At 43.9% G+C, this 21636-nt stretch overlaps 1 long non-coding RNA gene across 1 annotated transcript in view; it reads left to right on the top strand.

The window, feature by feature from the left end:
* The first annotated feature begins 3763 nt into the window (after positions 1 to 3763).
* LOC115088707 overlaps positions 3764 to 21636 on the top strand; it is an 80571-nt gene continuing 62698 nt past the window's right edge. The window contains exon 1 of the long non-coding RNA XR_003855828.1: positions 3764 to 3831. This is a non-coding gene — a long non-coding RNA (uncharacterized LOC115088707). The remainder of the gene's footprint in view (positions 3832 to 21636) is intronic.

The following is a 21636-nucleotide window of genomic DNA, read 5'->3' as shown; positions in this document are numbered from 1 at the left end:
TTTATTAACATCTCTTCCTCATTCTGCTTATTTCAGGTCTGCAGGTCTTTGTCAAATGGACCTTAATTTCCTGCATGCAGGCATAGTTGGCATCATGTGTGATGTGAGGTTCACTCTTCAACCTTTCAGCTGAGTCCTCATCTCTTGGATTTGGGGTTCATGATGACTTCTTCAATTTTCTTCCTTAACTCTATCACTTCCTGTTCCTACTTTGTGATCATGTCCTGCTAGGCCTCAGTGGTGTCGAAAGCATCTATCTTCACTGCCTCCAACAACTTTGCTAACTGGTCAGTTCCTTCTATGAGTTTTGCTCAAGCTACTCATTCTCCTGAAGTTTAACTTGGGATTTCTGAAAACATACTTCAGCTTTCTTCCATTCTTCAGCCATCTCTTTCCACTTCCCCTCAAATTTGAGATGCCTTTGGAGGGTCTCCTGTGACTCACTCCAGAATCAAGCAACTTTTTCACAGATTGCCTGGTGGTTGGTAAGGATATCTAGCAATAGCCGCTGTTCTGTTTCATATTTCCACCGGCTAAAAGATTCATTTAACTGCAGTTCTACCTCTATCTTTAATTGGATAGTTTCTGCCAATTGTTTGACAAGGGACCCCCTTTCAGACTCCTTCACTTCACTTTTCATACCAGCTAGCTCCCTCAGGTTTGGCCCTTTATTTGAAGTTTCTCTGGTTGAGGATATTTTATTTTCCCCTCACCTATTACCTATCTTACTTTTTTTCCCCCTTGTTTCATCCTTTTGGATCAAGGTCTCTTTGTAATTTCAGACTGCCATCTTTCCCTTTCCTCTGACTTTACCCTTTTGTTCAATATCTGTGGGGGTCTAACTCTGGTATACTATCAGTAGTCCAATGTTACTGCTTGGTAATAGCAACACCTTGCTTCTGTAAATTACAACAACTGGGCTACCTATAACAATCATAGGGAACATCTATTCTATTATTTCCCTCATATGTTTCATTGTGCTTACCCGGTGGCTCTACTTCCCTCTCAAGGTCTGCTAAACAACAAAACCTTATCAAGTGACCTGTTTCACCAGAAAGGAGATAATGAAGAAGAACAAGCTCTCCCCTTATTACCCTAATCCTGGTCATTAAAACCCTCCCCTGGTTCATGGGATCTCTTGTTACAACCAATACAGTAAACGAGTCCTCCTAGAACAACCACCTCATGACCATTCTCCTTCCCAAGTGCACAAAAGGAGCAGATTCCTAATCTCACTACTTTTTTGCAGAGGTAGTTTAAGGTCTTCTTTACCACAGACACACATTCTATACAGCAGCACTAATGGGTCCTTGGGATAAGACTCCATCTTGTGGCCCTTCTCAACACAACTTCAGCAATAGAGACAGTTTTTTTAAGATTTCACGCCTTATTCTTTGGGATATATTTAGTGCTTCTTGTTTTATAATACTTCTCATGTAAGCCTCAGGCTCCACAGCACCATCCTTATATCACCCCCTGTGTATCTCCTACTCATGTGGACATTGCTCTCCAAAGTAGCTGCTCTGCAACATGGTATTCCCCGAACATCATTGTTGCTGCCTCATCCTGTGCAAAATAACAGACTTAACATAAGAACATACATAAGAACATAAGATATGTCGTACTGGGTCAGACCAAGGGTCCATTGAGCCCAGTATCCTGTTTTCAACAGTGGCCAATCCAAGTCACAAGCACCTGGCAAGTACCCAAACATTAGATAAATCACAAGCTACTATTGCTTATTAATTACAGTAATAGCAGTTTATGAATTTTTCCTCTAGGAACTTATCCAAACCTTTTTTAAACCCAGTTACACTAACTGCTGAAACCATATCCTCTGGCAATGAATTCCAGAGCTTACCTATGAGCTGAGTGAAAAAAAAAGATTCTTCAATTTGTTTTAAATGAGCTACTTGCTAACTTCATGAAGTGCCCCCTGGTCCTTCAATTATCTGAGAGAGTAAATAACAAATTTACATTAACTTAAGAACATAAGAACATAAGAAATTGCCACACTGGGTCAGACCAAGGGTTTATCAAACCCAGCATCCTGTTTCCAACAGTGGCCAATCCAGGCTACAAGTACCTGGCGAGTACCCAAACGCTAAGTAGATCCCATGTTAATGATGCCAGTAATAGCAGTGGTTATTCTCTAGGCTCACTATCATCATGGCTTTGTCCTGTCACACTTAGTCTTGGCGGTGTAGTCCTGGCTCCTCCTCCAAAGCCTCAGGATCTGGGCTCCGGGCTCCCTTTGGGAGCGTGCCCCTGCTTTACCCCCTTTAGTTTCCCTTTGGGATCACCTGAAAATCCTTTAAAAAAAATACTTCGATCATCTATTTTTATACCAGATATCATCTCTACAAGTACCTTTATGCACACTACCCCTGCAGCGAGTGAAAACATCAAGTGCTACCCCTGCAGCAAGTATGGTCTCACTGCCCTTACATCCCTTGCGTGCAGGCGCTTCCCCTTTACTAGGCATCCCATACATTTTATTCCTCACCAGCATTCCTTGTCAAACTTTTAAAACCAGATTTTGCACACCTTTAGAATAATGTAAGTAGTATCTTAAGAAAGGGCCCATTCCCCCAGCCCATTTCCCTAAGATGATCATAATAGTCCCCTTTCAAAAACGTTTTTGTGTCTCTTTCCATTGGCCTTCTCAGTGCCCTGGAATCTGCTCTCCTTAGCACCCCCAGTGTAGATTGCACAGTGCAGTCCCGCCTCCCAGATTTTGGCCCAACTGCCCCATCTTCCACCAGCTTCCTTCAAAGTCTGCAGCACTGCCTTCTCTAGTCTTCTTTCCAGTCCAGTAGCTTAGGAGGAAGGGGAAAACAATCCAAGTTCAGTCTGCTTTGCATAGGACTTGCCACACTCATATTATCCCTAGTACCTTGCCCTGGAAAACCACTTCCGGTAAGGGAAGACAAACAAAGAAAAACTTTTTTTTCTTAATCCCTTTTAGCAACAGTAAAAGGGAGAAACAAATTCTATATCTCAAGGCCTTGCACTTCTCCCTTTTATATATAGGCCAGCTTAACTACTTCTTAAGTACTCTTACCAGCAACAAGGCATATTACTGCATTTCTGAGTTGCACCCATCTTTATTAAACATCAGTAGTCCACCTGTCTCCAAATACGCTTACCAAAGAGTAGACAACACGGGCCTCTCAATCACTCCATCTGAGCTGTCTGGAATCCACTCTGGTTGTTCCAAGTATCCCAGCACCATCATCATATGTAACAGATTATCAGTTGGATCCTGCACAATCTGCAAACTGAGCTAGCTACTTGAAGTCAAAACAGCTTTATTTCATATATCAGTATTTACACTTGGGGGTAGATATTCAGACATATCCAGTTAAGTAAGTTAGCCAGATAAGACATATAGATAATTTACAATGGATATTCAGCTGCTGAATATCCCATAAAAGTCACTAGTTAGCCGGATAAGTCTTCTCTGGTTAACTTTCTAAGTTATCAGGTTAACTTAACTGGATAAATCCAAATATCTGCATTTATCTGGCCAAGTTAATTGGATAAATATCTCCTCCCTGATCCATCCAAATCCCAGCCCACCACTTCTCAGGCCAATTACTTAACCGGATTAGCACTTACCTGGCTAAGTGGAGACTGCTGATCACAGCCGGATATTCAGCCACTGCTACTTAGCTGGATAAGCAGCTTCTGATCCTGTTAAGTAGGCTAATTATTGGCATCTAAAAGCTTCAAGTTCTCTCCTGAAACAAACGGTCACCCCAGTAAAGTACATTAATAGATTCAAAAGCCCTAACAGAAGGCTACAGGGATCTCTGTTCCTGGGTCCAGGTAAGCCTTCCCTCTTAGCTCCCTGCCTGGTTCTCTCCCTCCCTCTCTCTCTCTCCCCTCCCTCTCTCACTCTCCCTCCCTCCACTTAGCTTGTTCTACTTCCTGTTTCCTCTGTTTGTTTTAAACTGCAAGAGTCATGGTTCTCCCAGTTAAGTCAGCAGGTTTCTATTTGTTTTTAAGGTGGACCAGTCTAACTCCTCTAGAGAGTTTTAAGGTGAAGGTGTATTACCCTACACTTTGCCCCTTATACTAAGAGACTTTGATTATAACAGATGTCACACTTCTCATCTTAAAAATGTCTCTGTCTTCCTTTGGTACACAGCCTCATCAAAGGCCTGGCATTGTAACTTTTCCAGTTTTGCTTCTATTTTGGGTCCCTTCTCTTTCTCAATGGGCTGTGGGCTTTCACCCTAAGAAGGCCACAGGTTTTTGCCATATTATGGAACATGTAGCAGACTAGAAATATTTCACAGGCCTGTGAATCCCTTTTTCTAGTAAGAGACTAGAAAATGCTATCCTTCTTACAATGTACCATCCTTTCATGATTTTCTTCTGCTTCCTTTGCTAATAACTATGCCTTATAAGCAAGAAATCTTTAATATCTTGAAAAGCTAAACTAAGATGGATATTGAAGTGAGTTTCCTGGTATCTGGATGCCCAGGTCTTTTGTCTGCTGTGGACACGGTTGCTCTTGAATGTCAAAGATGTCTTCAAAGCAGCCTGCTGTGATGCATAATACTTAAGTAGCTTAGAGACCTATTTACTAAGCAGTGGTAAAACAACACTAGAAGTTTGATTTTATCACAGGTAAAAACTCTGCAGGTCTGTAGTTTAGTAAATCCTGCGGAGTTCTTATTTTCACTGCTGTAGCTGGAAAAATCACGTGTTTCTGGCCATGGCAATATATGATCTTGGTCCTGTCCAGCTATATTCAAAGGGACATAAATCCCATGGCAAATCTTGCACATTAAGAAAAAAATTCTGGTCCTTTCTGCCTTCCTCTCCAGCATAAACCCGCTCCCTCTCCAAGCACCCACAACATAGCAAAAATGTAACTTACCCACATCCTATCAAGATTTCAACAAATTCAGTACCCCACTGGTCTTTAGAATCAGAAGCGGTGCCCACTGCTCCTACCCACCAGTGCCAAAATTCAGACTTATGCTGGGATGATCCGCAGCTTGCCTTTGCGCCTCACATGCAAGACAAAGAAGATCTGCAGCTCAGCTGGTACCATTTTGCATTTTGGCACTTGCAGGCCAAAAATGCTTGGGATTCCTTCTACCTCTGAAAACACATTGTTTCTCTTTAGGTAAGGGGCAGAGAGGGAGAACGGATTCCAAGGGGCTAGAGGGTGCTGGATTCAGTGAAGCTTGGGTGGGTGCAGTATTTGGAATGGGGCAGAGCTTAATTCTTGCTGTGTTGGGAGGGTCTAGAGGAAAGGTGAAGGGTGAGAGGTCAGGGTTTACTTCAATGCAGTTTACAATTTTTGGATCCTAATATGCACTGATATGGTATTATATTTTTTTATTGTATGTTATTTTGTATTTAATGACCATGTATTAAATGTTCAGTGAGAAAGGGGTGGGGTTGAAAAGGTCTTTTTGTGTGTAGGATTTTTATATAATGTTTTAATACTTTGTATTTATTAAGTATTATATTTTTACATATAAGAACACAAGAATATAAAAAGTGCCATGTTGGGTCAGGCCAAGATCCATCAAGCCCAGTATCCTATCTCTGAAAGTGGCCAGTCCACAAGTACCTGGCAGATCCCTGCAGATCTCAAATAGTTGATCTTTTCACTCCTTGATCAAATCCCCTGGCAACTGATTGTGCACTGAGTGAACAAATACTTCCTATGAATTGTTTAAAGTTATTGGTTATTAGTTTCTTGACATGTCCTCTAGTCCTAGTGAGGTTGATATTCAGCACACTCATCGTAGAATTTATTATTCCACTCTAAATATAGTAGAATGATGGGGGTGATAGTGTACATTAGAGATGTGAATCGGAACTGGATTCGGTTCTGATTCACATCGTGATTTTTTTTTCGTCCAGCTCGATCGGGTTTTTTTTATCGGATGCGCCCGAGCCAATAAACAAAAAACCCACCCTGACCTTTTAAAACTAATCCCTTAGCTTCCCCCACCCCACACAAAACCTTTTACAGGTACCTGGTGGTCCAGTGGGGGTCCCGGGAGCGATCTCCCGCTCTCGGGCCATCGGCTGCCACTAATGAAAATGGCGCCGATAGCCCTTTGCCCTTACCATGTGACAGGGTATCTGTGCCATTGGCCGGCCCCTGTCACATGGAAGGAGCACTGGATGGCTTGGGAATACTCTTGGCATGGGAATACTCTTGGCATGGGAGGGTTGCGGTCCAGAGTACAACACCTGGGAACCAGCTCGAAACATCTTAGACAAAACCCTTTTGCAACAATTCCACTTGGATCATCCTGGTAAACCGGGTCCCTTGAAGAGGGGGCATAAAGGAGGGGGTACTGATGCGGTCCCGGTCGCTAGGCTAGTGACTAGGTCCTTACCTTTTTCTCTCCCGGGAAGCCGTGCCAAGTCGTGAATATGTTGGGCCTGGGGGCCGCGCTGCAGCGGCGTCTCCATGAGGGAGACGTCGCCGAGGTCCAAGTTAGCTCTACCCCTCCGGGGGTGTGCGCGCGCACGAGCGAGAGAGAACCTGTTAACGGTTCAGCACCCGCAGGCAGAAGACAGCCCCCAGGATGATGTCAGACGCCGGCAAGATACTTAAGCCAGCGTCTGCCTGCGTTGAATTGCTTAGCAACAAAGTTCCTCTTCAGAGCACTGTTGCCATCCTGTGACTGCAGCTCCTGTGAATCCAGCTCCTGTGAATCCTGCTCTGCTGATCCTGATCTTGTCCACGGTATCTGTTTCAAATTCTCTTGTCTGATTCTCTGGCTCTTGACCTCAGCTCCTCTTCTGGTTCTGTCTGCTGCTTCTGGATCGTCTTCTTATCACTACACACCACTGTCGCCTAAGTACCAGCGGTCCAGGTCCTCATGGGCTCCTTCTGGGGGATCTTGGACTTCCAGGGTTAAGACTCCCTCTTCAATACTGTTGCCTAAGTCCCAGTGGTCCAGGTCCTAATGGGCTCCTCCCGGGTGTACCACGGACTTCCAGGGTGAAGCTTCTACACGGTACTCGGTCAGCCAGCCGCCAACCCGGTCTTCTCTTCAGCGGAGTCCAACTTCTCTTCCAACTCTTCTCCGCAAGGCCGGCCCAAGGGTCCACAGTCCTGCTTACAACATCTACAGCAATTATTAGAAAATTCAGTGGCAGATTTTTAAAAATTCTGTGGCAATCATATGGAAAATTTGAATAAATGTGCATAGATTAGCAATTTAACTAATGTAATGTTTTAATTTATAAAAAAACGTTGTCTTCTGATATTTCTGTATCCAGCTACTTATTTCATTCTTTATTAAAGGAAAAAGGATCTTAGTAATTGGGGAAGGGGAGGAAAGAGGGGGTGGGATCTGGGAAGGGAAAGAGAGGGAATCTCAGAGAAGGGAAATAAAGAAAGGATCTTAGGCAGGAGGAGTAAAGGGAAAAGGTGTGGTGGAGAGAGGGAGAGCGAGGAGAGGATAGGGGATCCAGGAAGGAAAAGGAAAGGGAATGAGGGGAGAGGAAGGGAGAGTAGGGGAGGTTTGAGGGATAAGGAATGGAGAGGATCAGAAATGAAGAGATGGGGGAAAAAGGGAGTACTAGAGGATGGGGTGGAAAAGAAGGAGGGAAGATTGGGATGAAGAAGAGAAAGAGGGAGGACTAGGGATATGGGTGGTAGAGGAGGAAAGATTGGGATATAGTGGAGAAAGAAGGAAGCCACATTTCCCCCAATCACAGCATTATCCCCTAAGAACATGTCATACTGGGTCAGACCAAGAGCCATCAAGCCCAGCATCCTGTTTCCAACAGTGGCCAATTCAAGTCACAAGAACCTGGCAAATACCCAAAAGCCAAGTCTATCCCATTTTACTGTTGCTAGTAATAGCAGAGGCTATTTTCTAAGTCAACTTAATTCATAGCAGGTAATGGACTTCTCCTCCAAGAACTTATCCAATCTTTTTTAAACCCCTCTTTCCCTAATTCCTCCCTTCCAAAGCCCCTTTGTTATTCTCACACTCCAATACCCCCCTCCAATCCTCTCACTCACATCCTACACCCATTCCAATCTTCTAATACATTTGCACCCACGGTAATCCCATCATTCATGCCCCACACACATTCAAATCTCCTCACTCTCTTTCTTATTTTTCCTCCCTCACTTTCAAAATGATCCCATCACCCTAACCTACCACCTCACTATCCCTCATTCACTCTGTCAACATTCCCTCAATCTCTCTTGTACACTTCCCTCCCACCTCTCATCCTCATTTGCTCACTTACCTCCTCCCATCCCCTCACTCTTCCTTTTCACTTCCCCCAATCCCCTCACTCACTGTGATTCACCCTCACTCTCCCAATCCTTTCACCCTGGTTTACTACCTCCCTCTTTCCCCTCTCCCTGGTTCATTCCCTTTCTCTCCCTCTCCCCTCCCCCTTTCCTGATCCTCTCAATCACTAAGTCGATTTCTAGCCCTACAAGATCCTCTCACTTACCCTGGATCGCTCTCCCATCGTCCATCCCCTCACTCATGCTAGATTTCTCTCACCTCATCCCCTCTTTCAACCTGGATTATTCTCCCAACGCTCTTCCTCTCACTCACCTGGATCACTCTCACACCTTCCATTCCCTCACTCACTCTGGATCAATTCCTCCTTTCCCATCTCCCTCATCCTGATTCACTCCCTCCTTCTCTCCCCATCACCTACTGGTTCACTCTCTCCTGATCCTTTCAATCACCCTGGTTTTCTCTCTTCCCCATTTCATTCCTTCAATCACCCTGGTTCACTCCTTCTTCCCCTGCCCACCCCCCAACACAATCCCCTCACTCATCCTCTATGACTGAAAACAGTAAGACAATAGCCTTGCAATGTCTTGAGCTGCATCTTCCTCATCCACTGTCGGGGGCATGAGTTGTGCTTTGAACCACATACTTAAAATCTGTCTACATCAGGACTTCTGAAACCTGTCCTGAAAAATATGAATATGCATGAGATAAATTCACATAAGCCATTATATGCAAACTTCTCATGCATATTCACTATGGACAGCCTGAGAACTCTATTCACAGCAGAGTGCCCAGGACAGGTTTGGAAAGTCCTGGCCTACAAAATAGCAGCAGTTAAAATCTTTGAAAAATGATATGAGACGTTTTGCTTGCTTGCTTTAAAATGCAAATGAAAAAGTTCAATCTCATTTGGTGGCATGCAGGTGGCAGACATCTGTGTAAGAATACCATGAAACACCACCACAGTTTATCACATGGTGACTAGTTTTTTGGCTTTATTTAAATCAATCCTTTTGCAAAATACCCAAAGGCAACAACACGTCATAAATCTTCCAACAGATAAAATGAATGGTGCATGGATTTTGTTTTTATCACTGTTGGATTGTGAGATGACTATACTAGTATTCACATGCAGTATTTATTTCTCTGCTAACCTCTTGAGATCTATTCTCCACAAATTTTCCTATAAGAACAGATTGGAAGAATTTCGCTTGAAAACAGCGTCCTTTGTCCTGTCTGGTGTTGGAGAAGATTTATTTATTTTATTTATTTAAAGAGATTTATATGCCACCTATACAAAGTCCTAGGTGGCTTATAGCATGAAGATACATAAAATGTAAAAACAGAACAAAAGTGAACAGAAACATATCACAGCAAGCATAAATAATTTGTGCCCTCAGCCATGGAATGTCTGTTCTAAAAAGTGAGTCTTTTGCAGATTCTTAAAGGTTTTTGTACATTCAGTGTTCCTTATAGTATAGGCCATGGGTTCCACAGGACTGGGCTAGCAACAAAAAAGTCATGTATGTGGGTAAATACTGAAGGGTAGAATTTAAAAAAAAAAAATACACGCACACATCCATGTGCGTGCGCCACCCAGCATGCACACATGGACGCGTGATTTCAAAACATGCATGTGCTGGCGTGCGCATGTTATAAAATCCGGGCCAGTGCGCGCGGGGGGTGCATTTCACCAGTTTACAAAAGACGACTAGATCAGGCCTCTGCCAGTTCCCTCCCAGTCTGCTCTGCCAGTTCCCTCCCAGTCCACTCCAATTAAGAAGTGGACTGGGAAGGAACTTTCCTCCCCACCTACCTACCCTCCCTCCCTCATCCCCTCTCCTCCCCGACCTTTTATTGCCAGCAAGATGCAGCTAAGACAAAGGCTCAGTACAACTGCATGCCCCTCCCCTTCAGGAGCAGACTCTTATGCACTTTACAGTTCTTATCTTTTACACATGCGTTCTAAGCATTGCTGAGCAAGCATATTCCGGCTGAAGGGGCTACTGACCCCCTCCCTAGACACCCTGGAACTTTCGTGAAACTTCTCCCATGTTCTGCAGGAGAGGCTGCTGGGACTTGCAGTTCTGGAAAGGAATTCGCGAGTCTGCAGTAATACAGCCCATCACATAATACATCCATTGTTCTAATCTAGGTTACAGCAGTGAAAGCTTATCAGAGAATAAGAACAGCGAAGCCAAAAAAATGAAAATGTGCAATGTGCTGACAGAGAGTTTCTCAATGTCCTAATTACAGCTGTATTGCAGACTGTAAGTAAACCCGTCATGAAGCAGGGAATTCTGGTACATGAAGTCCTTTGTCAGGTTGAAGCGTTCAGACCCCTTCACTTTGAAGGCACTACCTTTTATATTTTTCTTTATTTCTGAGCTAACGCCAGCTGTACCGGTGGCCTCCAGCTCCGCCCCACCCCACCCCCTGCTCTGCCCCTCCCTGCCCCCAGGACCACCGTTTGATAGAGGCCTGGCTCTTGTGTGCATAACAGGGGTTACACGTGCGGCTGGGTCTCTACTAAAATGTGCACAGCGCGCGCAGGGCCCAGCCACGCATGTAATCCCCGTTTTCCCCACGTGCAGGGGATTTAAAATTTAGCTGTAAGCAAATTACATTACTATTCATAGCTTTATAGATTTTTTGTTTTGTCTCCATGCACTGAACGTCATCTGCCAATACTCTCAAAGTATGTACAGGAATTGTTTCAAAACAGATTCTTTTCATGCAATTTTCTTTGGTGTATAAGAGGGGTTTACACCTAAAACTAGGATTAGAAATAGAAATTGACATTCTTCTACTTGTAAGTTTGTTCCTGAATTCTTTCATACTTCTTCCCTGGCACTCATTATATTAATGGTTCATTCACCATTGGCAACTAGCCAGCTGCTGCTGTTGATTTCTTCCTTCCTCTCTTTCAAGATTTTTATTCCAGCTTGGATGATGGGTTTTGTGCACCTCACTGTAGGGAACCACTTCAGTTTCTGTCCCATTAAGGTCAGTAAAACCATTTCATTCTCATGGTGTACAGATATCAACAGACTTTTCCACCACATGACAAATGCCTCGAGCAACTCTGTCATGGTTATAGAAGAAAAGAGATTTTAGTGAAAGAAAAATAATTGCTCACTGTGAGTTGAAGGAATCATCAGGCCCAAGACTATATAAGAGACAGGCATTCTAGAATGATCATTATTTAACTGTATGTAACTGTGCTGCATATTCTGTTCCATGTGTCCTTACACAATGGAACAGTCTAGAGCTCTGAGGGCTCTGATCGGGCTATGCAACCGAAAGCTGAAAAGAGAAAATACATGTGTTACATAGAAGGCTAATAAGATAAAGGAACAGCTTAGTCTAACAAGGAAAATGAATACAGTCAGGACAACAGTGAGCGATCAGTAAAATGTATGGCATAACAGACAAGTAAGACAGATAAAACAGTCTCAATATGAGGGGGAAATTTGAAGCTGGGACCCTACATGTAAAGGAGAATAACAGGAAAGAGGAAGAGTTTAACCTTCCATAGCATTAATTCTATGTATATTGTTAGTTTATAAAATTAGTCTTGTGTGGGAGCACTGAGAGGAGAGGATCACCTTGCTGGTGGCTGAAAGGAATCAGTAAGTTTTTGCTTGGGACATTGTCTTTTTCAAACGTATTGGGGCAAAGTTAACTATTTGCGAATATTATTTAGTGTGTTTGTGTGTTTGTGCTTTTAATAGTCAGTAAGGCAGCGAATAAACAAGTTAGACTGTATTTTTAAATGGTCAGTTTGTAAGGCAACTAGTAAGCAGAACTGAGTGTTTGTATTTAAAAAAATAAAAAAAAATTAGCCAGAAGCTAGAAATAAGCTAGGAGCAGTGTATACCTAAGTAAAAAGGTTGAAAAGTTCAGTTCAGTTACTCACCTTGGAAAGATGTTGAGGTAGTGTGATTTGGTTTGATTAGGTACCAACATTTGATAATCAAGAGAGCAGTGAGTCACTCTGGCTGACTAACTGAAGTTAGACAGTTTGGATTTCTCAACCCACCCACCTCTAGCTCATCCTTTAATATATAGGCAGGTGCCACTTTCACAAAAAAAAACCAAACAAACAACAAAAACTTTATTGAGATTTTGATCAGTCCCTTGTAGGCCACTACCCAACATATAGTGAATTCACTAATACATTTAACGGATGTTAATTAGACACATTCCTACTTCCACAGCAACCTAAAACTTAACTAGGAACTGAATAAAACTGAGATGAAGGCAGCAGCCCAGCAGCAAGAGGGGGGCTTCCCAGTCTTTTGCATTGAGTGTCACATGTATGATTTTTTACCTGCCGGTGAGAAGTTTTACATGTGCATGCGATGCAAAGAGCTCCGATCTCTGGAGGCTAGAGTGGCAGACCTGGAGGAGCTGAGGCAGACAGAGAGGTATAAATATGAGTCCTTCAGGGACATAGTAGTCAAGTCCCAACTTCAGACTGGCAGCCCTGGAGCTGCCTTGGAGGAAGAAGGTCTCATGATTGGAGAGCATCAACCGGGTGCAGCAGGAAAGGATCCTGTAGCAAGGACATGCTCTCCAGGTGATGCATTGTCCTTTCACACTGAGGATATCTCCCCAAGGCCTACTGCCCAGGAGGGAAGGGTTAGGTCAGCCGTCATAGTTGGTGATTCAATTATTAGGAATGTAGATAGCTGGGTGGCTGGTGGGTGTGAGGATCGCCTGGTAACATGCCTACCTGGTGCAAAGGTGGCAGACCTCACGAGTCACCTAGATAGGATTTTAGACAGTGCTGGAGAGGAGCCGGCTGCCGTGGTACATGTGGGCACCAACAACATAGGAAAATGTGGGAGGGAGGTTCTGGAAGTCAAATTTAGGCTCTTAGGTAGAAAACTTAAATCCAGAACTTCCAGGGTAGCATTCTCTGAAATGCTCCCTGTTCCGCACGCAGGTCACCAGAGGCAGGCAGAGCTCCGGATTCTCAATGCGTGGATGAGACGATGGTGCAAGGAAGAGGGATTCAGTTTTGTTAGGGAATGGGGAAACTTTTGGGGAAGGGGAAGTCTCTTCTGAAGGGATGGGCTCCATTTTAACCAGGGTGGAACCAGACTGCTGGCGCTAACCTTTAAAAAGGAGATAGAGCAGCTTTTAAACTAGAACAAAGGGGAAAGCCGACAGTCGCTCAGCAGCGCATGGTTCAGAAAGAAGTATCTTCAAAGGATACTAATGATGCATTAGAATTAGGGCATCCCGACAGTGAGGTTCCAATAATAAGTGCCTGTAACTAAAAACTCACCTGAGCTAAAAAAATTCTAACTTATCCCTATCAATTAAAAAGCAGAATGAAAATACAAACAAAAAACAAACTTTGAAATGTTTGTATGCTAATGCCAGAAGTCTAAGAAGTAAGATGGGAGAATTAGAATGTATAGCAGTGAATGATGACATAGACTTAATTGGCATCTCAGAGACATGGTGGAAAGAGGACAACCAATGGGACATTGCTAAACCGGGGTACAAATTATATTGCAATGACAGAGAGGAGCACCCGGGAGGCGATGTGGTGCTTTATGTCTGGGATGGCATAGAGTCCAACAGGATAAACATCCTGCATGAGACTAAATGCAAAATTGAATCTTTATGGGTTGAAATCCCTTGTGTGTCAGGGAAGACTAGAGTGATAGGAGTATACTACCGTCTACCTGGTCAACTTGGTGAGACGGACAGTGAAATGCTAAGAGAAATTAGGGAAGCTAACCAAATTGGTAGTGCGTAATAATGGGAGACTTCAATTACCCCAATATTGACTGGGTAAATGTATCATCGGGATATGGTAGAGAGATAACATTCCTGGATGGAATAAATAATAGCTTTATGGAGCAATTGGTTCAGGAACCGACGAGAGAGGGAGCAATTTTAGATCTAATTCTCAGTGGAGCACAGGATGTGGTGAGAGAGGTAACGGTGGTGGGGCCGCTTGGCAATAGTGATCATAATATGATCAAATTTGAATTAATGACTGGAAGAGGAACAGTATGCAAATCCATGGCTTTTGTGCTAAACTTTCAAAAGGGAAACTTTGATAAAATGAGAAAAATTGTTAGAAAAAAACTGAAAGGAGCAGCTACAAATGTAAAAAGTGTGCAAGAGGCGTGGTCATTGTTAAAAAATACCATTCCAGAAGCACAGTCCAGATGTATTCCACACATTAAGAAAGATGGAAAGAAGGCAAAACGAGTACCGGCATGGTTAAAAGGGGAGGAGATAGAAGCTATTTTAGCCAAAAGATCTTCATTCAAAAATTGGAAGAAGGATGCTACAGAAGAAAATAGGATAATGCATAAACGTTGGCAAGTTAATGTAAGACATTGATAAGGCAGGCTAAGAGAGAATTTGAAAAGAAGTTGGCCATAGAGGCAAAAACTCACAGTAAAAACGTTTTTAAATATATCCGAAGCAGAAAGCCTGTGAGGGAGTCAGTTGGACCGTTAGATGATCGAGGGGTTAAAGGGGCACTTAGAGAAGATAAGGCCATTGCGGAAAGATTAAATGATTTCTTTGCTTCGGTGTTTACTGAAGAGGATGTTGGGGAGGTACCCGTACTGGAGAAGGTTTTCCTGGGTAATGATTCAGATGGACTGAATCAAATCACAGTGAACCTAGAACCTAGAAGATGTGGTAGACCTGATTGACAAACTGAAGAGTAGTAAATCACCTGGACCAGATGGTATACACCCCAGAGTTCTGAAGGAACTAAAAAATGAAATTTCAGACCTATTAGTAAAAATTTGAAACCTATTATTAAAATCATCCATTACACCTGAAGACTGGAGGATAGCAAATGTAACCCCAATATTTAAAAAGGGCTCCAGTGGTGATCCAGGAAACTACAGACCGGTTAGCCTGACTTTAGTGCAAGGAAAAATAGTGGAAAGTGTTCTAAACATCAAAATCACAGAACATATAGAAAGACATGGTTTAATGGAACAAAGTCAGCATGGCTTTACCCAAGGCAAGTCTTGCCTCACAAATCTGCTTCACTTTTTTGAAGGATTTAATAAACATATGGATAAGGGTGGACCTGTAGATGTAGTGTATTTGGATTTTCAGAAGGCATTTGACAACGTTCCTCATGTGAGGCTTCTAGGAAAAATAAAAAGTCATGGGATAAGTGGCAATGTCCTCTGGAGGATTACAAACTGGCTGAAAGACAGGAAACAGAGACTAGGATAAAATGGACAATTTTCTCAGTGGAAGGAGTGGGCAGTGGAGTGCCTCAGGGATCTGTTTTGGGACCCTTACTTTTCAATATATTTATAAATGATCTGGAAAGAAATACGACAAGTGAGGTAATCAAATTTGCAGATGATACAAAATTGTTCAGAGTGGTTAAATCACAAGCAGATTATGATAAATTGCAGGAAGACCTTGTCAGACTGGAAAATTGGGCATCAAAATGGCAGATGAAATTTAATGTGGATAAGTGCAAGGTGATGCATATAGGGAAAAATAACTCATGCTATAGTTACACAATTTAGGTTCCATATTAGGAGCTACAAACCAAGAATTAGATCTAGGCGTCATAGTGGATAACACATTGAAATTGTTGGTTCAGTGTGCTGCGGCGGTCAAAAAAGCAAGCAGAGTGTTGGGAATTATTAGAAAGGGAATGGTGAATAAAATGGAAAATGTAATAATGCCTCTCTATCGCTCCATGGTGAGGCCGCACCTTGAATTCTGTGTACAATTCTGGTCGCCACATCTCAAAAAAGCTATTGCGATGGAGAAGGTACAGAGAAGGGCGACCAAAATGATAAGTGGAATGGAACAGCTCCCCTATGAGGAAAGACTAAAGAGGTTAGGACTTTTCAGCTTGGAGAAGAGACGGCTGAGGGGGGGATAGAGGTGTTTAAAATCATGAGAAGTCTAGAACGGGTAGATTTGAATCGGTTATTTACTCTTTCTGATAATAGAAAGACTAGGGGGAACTCCATGAAGTTAGCATGTGGCACATTTAAAACTAATCGGAGAAAGCTCTTTTTTACTCAACGCACAATTAAACTCTGGAATTTGTTGCCAGAGGATGTGGTTAGTGCAGTTAGTATAGCTGTGTTTAAAAAAGGATTGGATAAGTCCTTGGAGGAGAAGTCCATTACCTAATATTAATTGAGTTGACTTAGAAAATAGCCACTGCTATTACTAGCAACGGTAACATGGAATAGTCTTAGTTTTTGGGTACTTGCCAGGTTCTTATGGCCTGGATTGGCCACTGTTGGAAACAGGATGCTGGGCTTGATGGACCCTTGGTCTGACCCAGTATGGCATGTTCTTATGTTCTTATTAAGGGATAACATATGGATGAATTTTGTGAGCTAGTAAAACTTAATACTTGTTTGCAAGAGTTAAGAATTCTGTGTGTTTAAGGAAAATAGACTTTGGATTAATTTTCTGAATTAGTAATTGTTAGTATTCATTTGTTAGAATTTGTGTTTGGAAAGGTCACTTATTTGATCTGAAAAGGTGAGAACACTGGTTCCTGGGTAACTAGTCACTAGTTTGATTCCCTCCCAACCCCTTCCCCTCATCGCAATCACATTTTTTTTGTTATATAGATTTATCCCCCACCCCCTCTCCCCAATCAGTTAGGCAGAACATTTTTTAAATAAAAGTCAATTATTTAGTGTTGCAGAGGGGGACCTTCACAGAGGGGGACCTTCACAGATAATGCCAACCCCACCTTGGCCCAAGGTGGGGTTGGCACTATCTGTGAAGGTCGACCCCCACTGGTCCCCACCATAAGGAGGCGAGGCCGGCAGGAAGCAGAGGAAAGCAGGAACTTCGCTAATAGCAGCCCTCGTTCCTCACAGTTAAGCCCTTGTGTGCCGGGGTCGGCTAGTTTTAGGTGGGCTTCTGCGTGAATGATCCTGGGGATGGCCAAGCGTGGAGCGAGACAAGGAACTGCAAGGATCCAGTCCAGGAGCCACAGCAGGCCACAAGAGACATCAGGTCCAGTCCAGGGGTCAGAGGTAGGTGGCAAACTCGTAGTTGGTTCCGCTCCAGGGGTCAAAGCCAAAGTCAGTCCAAAAAGCAGGGAGAAAGGAACCAAGGAAAGGCAGGAACGGATACTGGAACTCAGGATCAGGAACAAGCAGAAATGAATGCTAGAACTCAGGATCAGGAACAAGCAAGGACAAAGACTGGAAATCAGGATCAGGAACAAAGACTGGAACTCAGGATCAGGAACAAGCAGGAACGTGGCAACTCAGGAACAATGCTAAGGTCAAGGGAGATGACCTGTTGCTAAGGCAAGCTCTGACTGGCAGAGCTTGCCTTAAAAACCCTGGGTCATTGACGTCATCAGTAGGGGCTGCGGGAACTTTTCCCACCGCGGCCACTTTATATCTTGGCATGAGGCGCATGCATACGCCTAGGAGCAGGACGCCAAGCAAGGCAACAGTGGCGGTATGGGCCACGCAGCATCAGCCACCAGCCACCAGCAGAGGAGAGGAGATGTGGGTTGGCGGAGGGGAATCCCTTGCCGTGCCGGAGGAACCAGGAGGTGCAGCACGGGCGCGAAGAGGGCTGCCCACCTCAGCGAGAGCAGGAGGGATAGAGCTCGGGGCCCAGCATCAGTAGGTAGGAGGGCCTGGCCTAAGGCCTCCTTGGCTTGAAATCATAACATTTAGGATAACATACAATTAAACCTGATTTTAGTGTCTAATTTTAGTCGTCTTGTTGGTCATTCACAAACATGAGTCACATAGTTATCAATTTAAAAACCTTAGATTTAAAGGCACCAAATAAATTATTTTAAAAACCCTAATCAGATTTAAAAACATTAAATTGAGAGATAGAACTATTCCTAATAAGCTTTTAAAAATATAACAACTCAATAAATTTAAGATGCAGACAGACGTCCAGCAGAAAGTTGGGAGTTATCCAATCTTTTGCACTGAGTGGCACATATATGATGGTGAGAAGTTGTATGTGTATACCCATGCAAAATGCTCCTGTTTATACCTGTTGGTCGCAGACGATTGCGACCTCTCATGCTCACCTCTTTTTTCCCCACTCCATCTAGTCTGGGAAGAATGGCGGCCTCTGCCTGTACACGCTGACCTCTCCGGCATCCCTGGGATAGCATGGGCACTGCCAGTCACCATCTTGGACCCGGAGTTACCTAGGCACGTGCGGCCTTATTTGAATATGTCATGGTAGGAACCTCGGTGGCGTCCCCACCCGATGACGTCTACACATCAGTGTATTTAAGCGAACCTGCCCTTTCCATCATCGAGAAAGCAAGGAGTTCCGTCTTGCTGTACTCTGCACTTCATGGACTTCCTGTTCCTGTCACAGCCTTGGCTATTGGACACTCTGAGTACCCGCTCCTCAGGGGTTTCCCTGCATTCTCGGCTATCCAGTCCTCAGAGGGCCTTCCTGCCTTCCTGCCTATATGCTGCTGGATCTGCTTCTCAGATCTTACCTTGCTCCAGGAACCATCTACTCTGAGTACCTTCTGACACCTTCAATTCTGACTACACTGAGGACTCTATGCGGCGTACCCCGAATCTCTGGCCACTACCGCCTTTCTTCAGGATGTACCCCAACATTGCCACTTCCGCTGAAGCCTCAGTGACGTCCATAGCAGCTACTTGTTGCTGCTGAATTTTACGTCATTTCTCATCCAGCAGAATCTACTGGAGAGTCATCTTTAGAAGTGGATCTTGGACATAACCTAACATCTCCACTTCCATTGAAACCTTCAGTGACGTCCACAGCAGCTCAATCCATTGCTGCTGATATCATTAATAACACTCTGCAAGATTCTTCCAAATCTCAAGATCCACCTGTCATCAATGCAGAAGACGAATTAGAAATTAGATCAAAGAAATTCTGGATGTTCATATCAGAGGCAAGTCTTTTGAATACCTTCTGATTTGGGAAGGCGTCAGCCTCGATTTAATCTCTTGGGAGCCTCAAACCAATATCTTGGACAAAGAGATGCTTCATCAGTTCCACCTCACACATCCTTCCAAACCTAAGCCTGGTACCCGAAGAGGAGATCGCCCTTTGAAGGGGGGTACTGTTGCGCCTGTCACTGCTCGACGCCCCCACTCCGCCCTCTTTACCTCTGTGGTGACTCCCTCCAGGTCTGAAGGACAGCTGGCTGCCTCGGCGTCTCCATCCTCTCACATGGTAGGAGCACAAGATGGTGCCGGCCATCCATTGTTCCTTCCATGTGACAGGGGCTGACCAATAGCACCGGTAGCCCCTGTCACATGGTAAGGGCAAAGGGTCACCGGCACCATTTTGTTTCCTGGCAGCCGACCGCCCAAGCACGGGATATCGCTCCTGGGACCCCCGCTGGACTACCACGGATTTTAGGCAAGTTTGGGGGGTCCAGAGGGTTGGGGGTTGTAATAAACTAAACTGTAAGGGTTGGGGTGGGTTTTTCGTTTTTGAAGAAAAACGCCGAACAAAAAAAATACCGACCCGAAGCCTGAGCCGACATGCAAAAACAAAACACATCCCTAGTAGGCAGTGACATTAAATCCATGATGTCAGGGAAAGGTAGACATTGTCGAGTGATTGGCACTGGCAGAGGATGCACTTCAAAAGGCAGTGCCAGTATCCCATTAAAGTTAAAAAGGGAGCTGTTCCAATCTAAAATCTCTGGAAGGGCAGGCAGTTCCATCCAGAAAAAACTGAAATGTAAAGATGATGCACTGCCACCATCTGTTTCTGGCCCTGTAGTTTTGTAGGTGAGGGAAGAGGAGGCTGAGTCATGCAAGACAAAAGGGCAAGACCCAAAAGCAGCACTGCGACAGCAGACTCAACTTAGTGTTGAAAATGTAGCGCAGGCACTTCTGATTCCGATGAAGAATCATCTTCTGTGGGATTCTCATCATCAGAAATGGAAGAAGTAATAGCTGGAGAAGATTTAGGAGGATTAGTTAGTTCTTTCTTAGCATCCACCTCAGTGCTGCAGGGGAGAGATGAAACTGATGATGATGAGGAGGAGGAAGAGCAGTCAGCACAGGCACAGAGTGAGACTGATGCCCCTGGCATTGCTTTTCAGGGTGCACCCATTACTTCAACTCCAGTGCCGGCATCCACACCAAAGGCTATAGAGAAGGGATCATGAAAGAAATCTGCGATCTGGAGCCACTTTAAAGTGCTGAAGGACCCGCATTTTGCTCAGTTTAATTACTGTGCCAGGGCTATTAGCAGAGGCAAGCAAAAGGGACATCTAACTAATTTTGGCATGATGCATCATATGAAGAGGCAAAACCCAACAACAGTATTGCCACCTGGGAATGGTGGCAGTAACTGTCAGAGGACCCCTTTTTCCAGGCAGCCTCTCTTTTTCCAGGCAGCCTCTCTTTTCTTGGATCACCTGGTTGATATGAGGACATGGCAAATTCTGGTGGAAGTTAGCCCCTAGACCCCAAGATTTTTCAGATTACAAAGGTAGGAAAAAGAGATCATCCTGAGATGGAAGAAGGAGAACATCTCATGAAGAAAGCATGGAAGGAAGTCCCGTCCTAGGAATGGCAGCAATAACACCCTGACAACATCCTCAGATAAGGGGAGGGAGGGAGGACTGATAAGATCCTGGGATGGGAGAAGGATAATGTTTTCAGATGGAACAGGTACAGTTATCTTCATGCTCAAATCATCTTTATTAAAAAAACTAAAAAACTTGGGATATTCTCATAAACTGAATTATTGTATCATGCCTTCTGACATCTAAGAGATTAGCGGCTGAAGGTGCTTTTAAGTTTAATTACTCCAACATCCTGCCATCATTTGTATGAAATGGCTTTTCAGAAATCTGAAGTTCCTCCTTTATTCGCCCCTCCTCTGGTTCCTTCCCAGATTGTCTTAACAGAGAGGTTAGCGCTATTCAGCTTGGAGAAGAGATGGCTGAGGGGGGATATGAAAGAAGTCTTTAAAATTATGAGAGTCTGAAACAGGTAGATGTGAATTGGTTATTTACTCTTTTCAATAATAGGACTAAGGGGCACTGCATGAAGTTAGCAAGTAGCACATTTAAAACTAATCAGAGAAAATTATTTTCCACTCAATGCGCAATTGGTTAGTGCAGTTAGTGTAGCTGGGTTTAATAAAGGTTTGGATAGGGTTTTGGAGGAAAGGTCTATTGAGGGTTATTGATTGGGTTGATTTGAGGAATAGCCACTGCTATTGCTTGCAGCGGTAGCATGAGATCTACTTAGTGTTTGGGTACTTGCCAGGTACTTGTAGCCTGGATTGGCCACTGTGGAAACAGGCTGCGGGGCTTTATGGACCCTTGGTCTGACCCAGTAAGGCAATTTCTGATTCTGAAAGTGGTTGAAAAGGAGCAGAGTCACCCCAG

The sequence above is a fragment of the Rhinatrema bivittatum genome, chromosome 3 (genome assembly GCF_901001135.1).
Source record: "Rhinatrema bivittatum chromosome 3, aRhiBiv1.1, whole genome shotgun sequence".
NCBI lineage: Eukaryota > Metazoa > Chordata > Amphibia > Gymnophiona > Rhinatrematidae > Rhinatrema > Rhinatrema bivittatum.
Note: the sequence above shows the minus strand (reverse complement) of the source record. Positions and strands in the feature narration are given on the sequence as shown.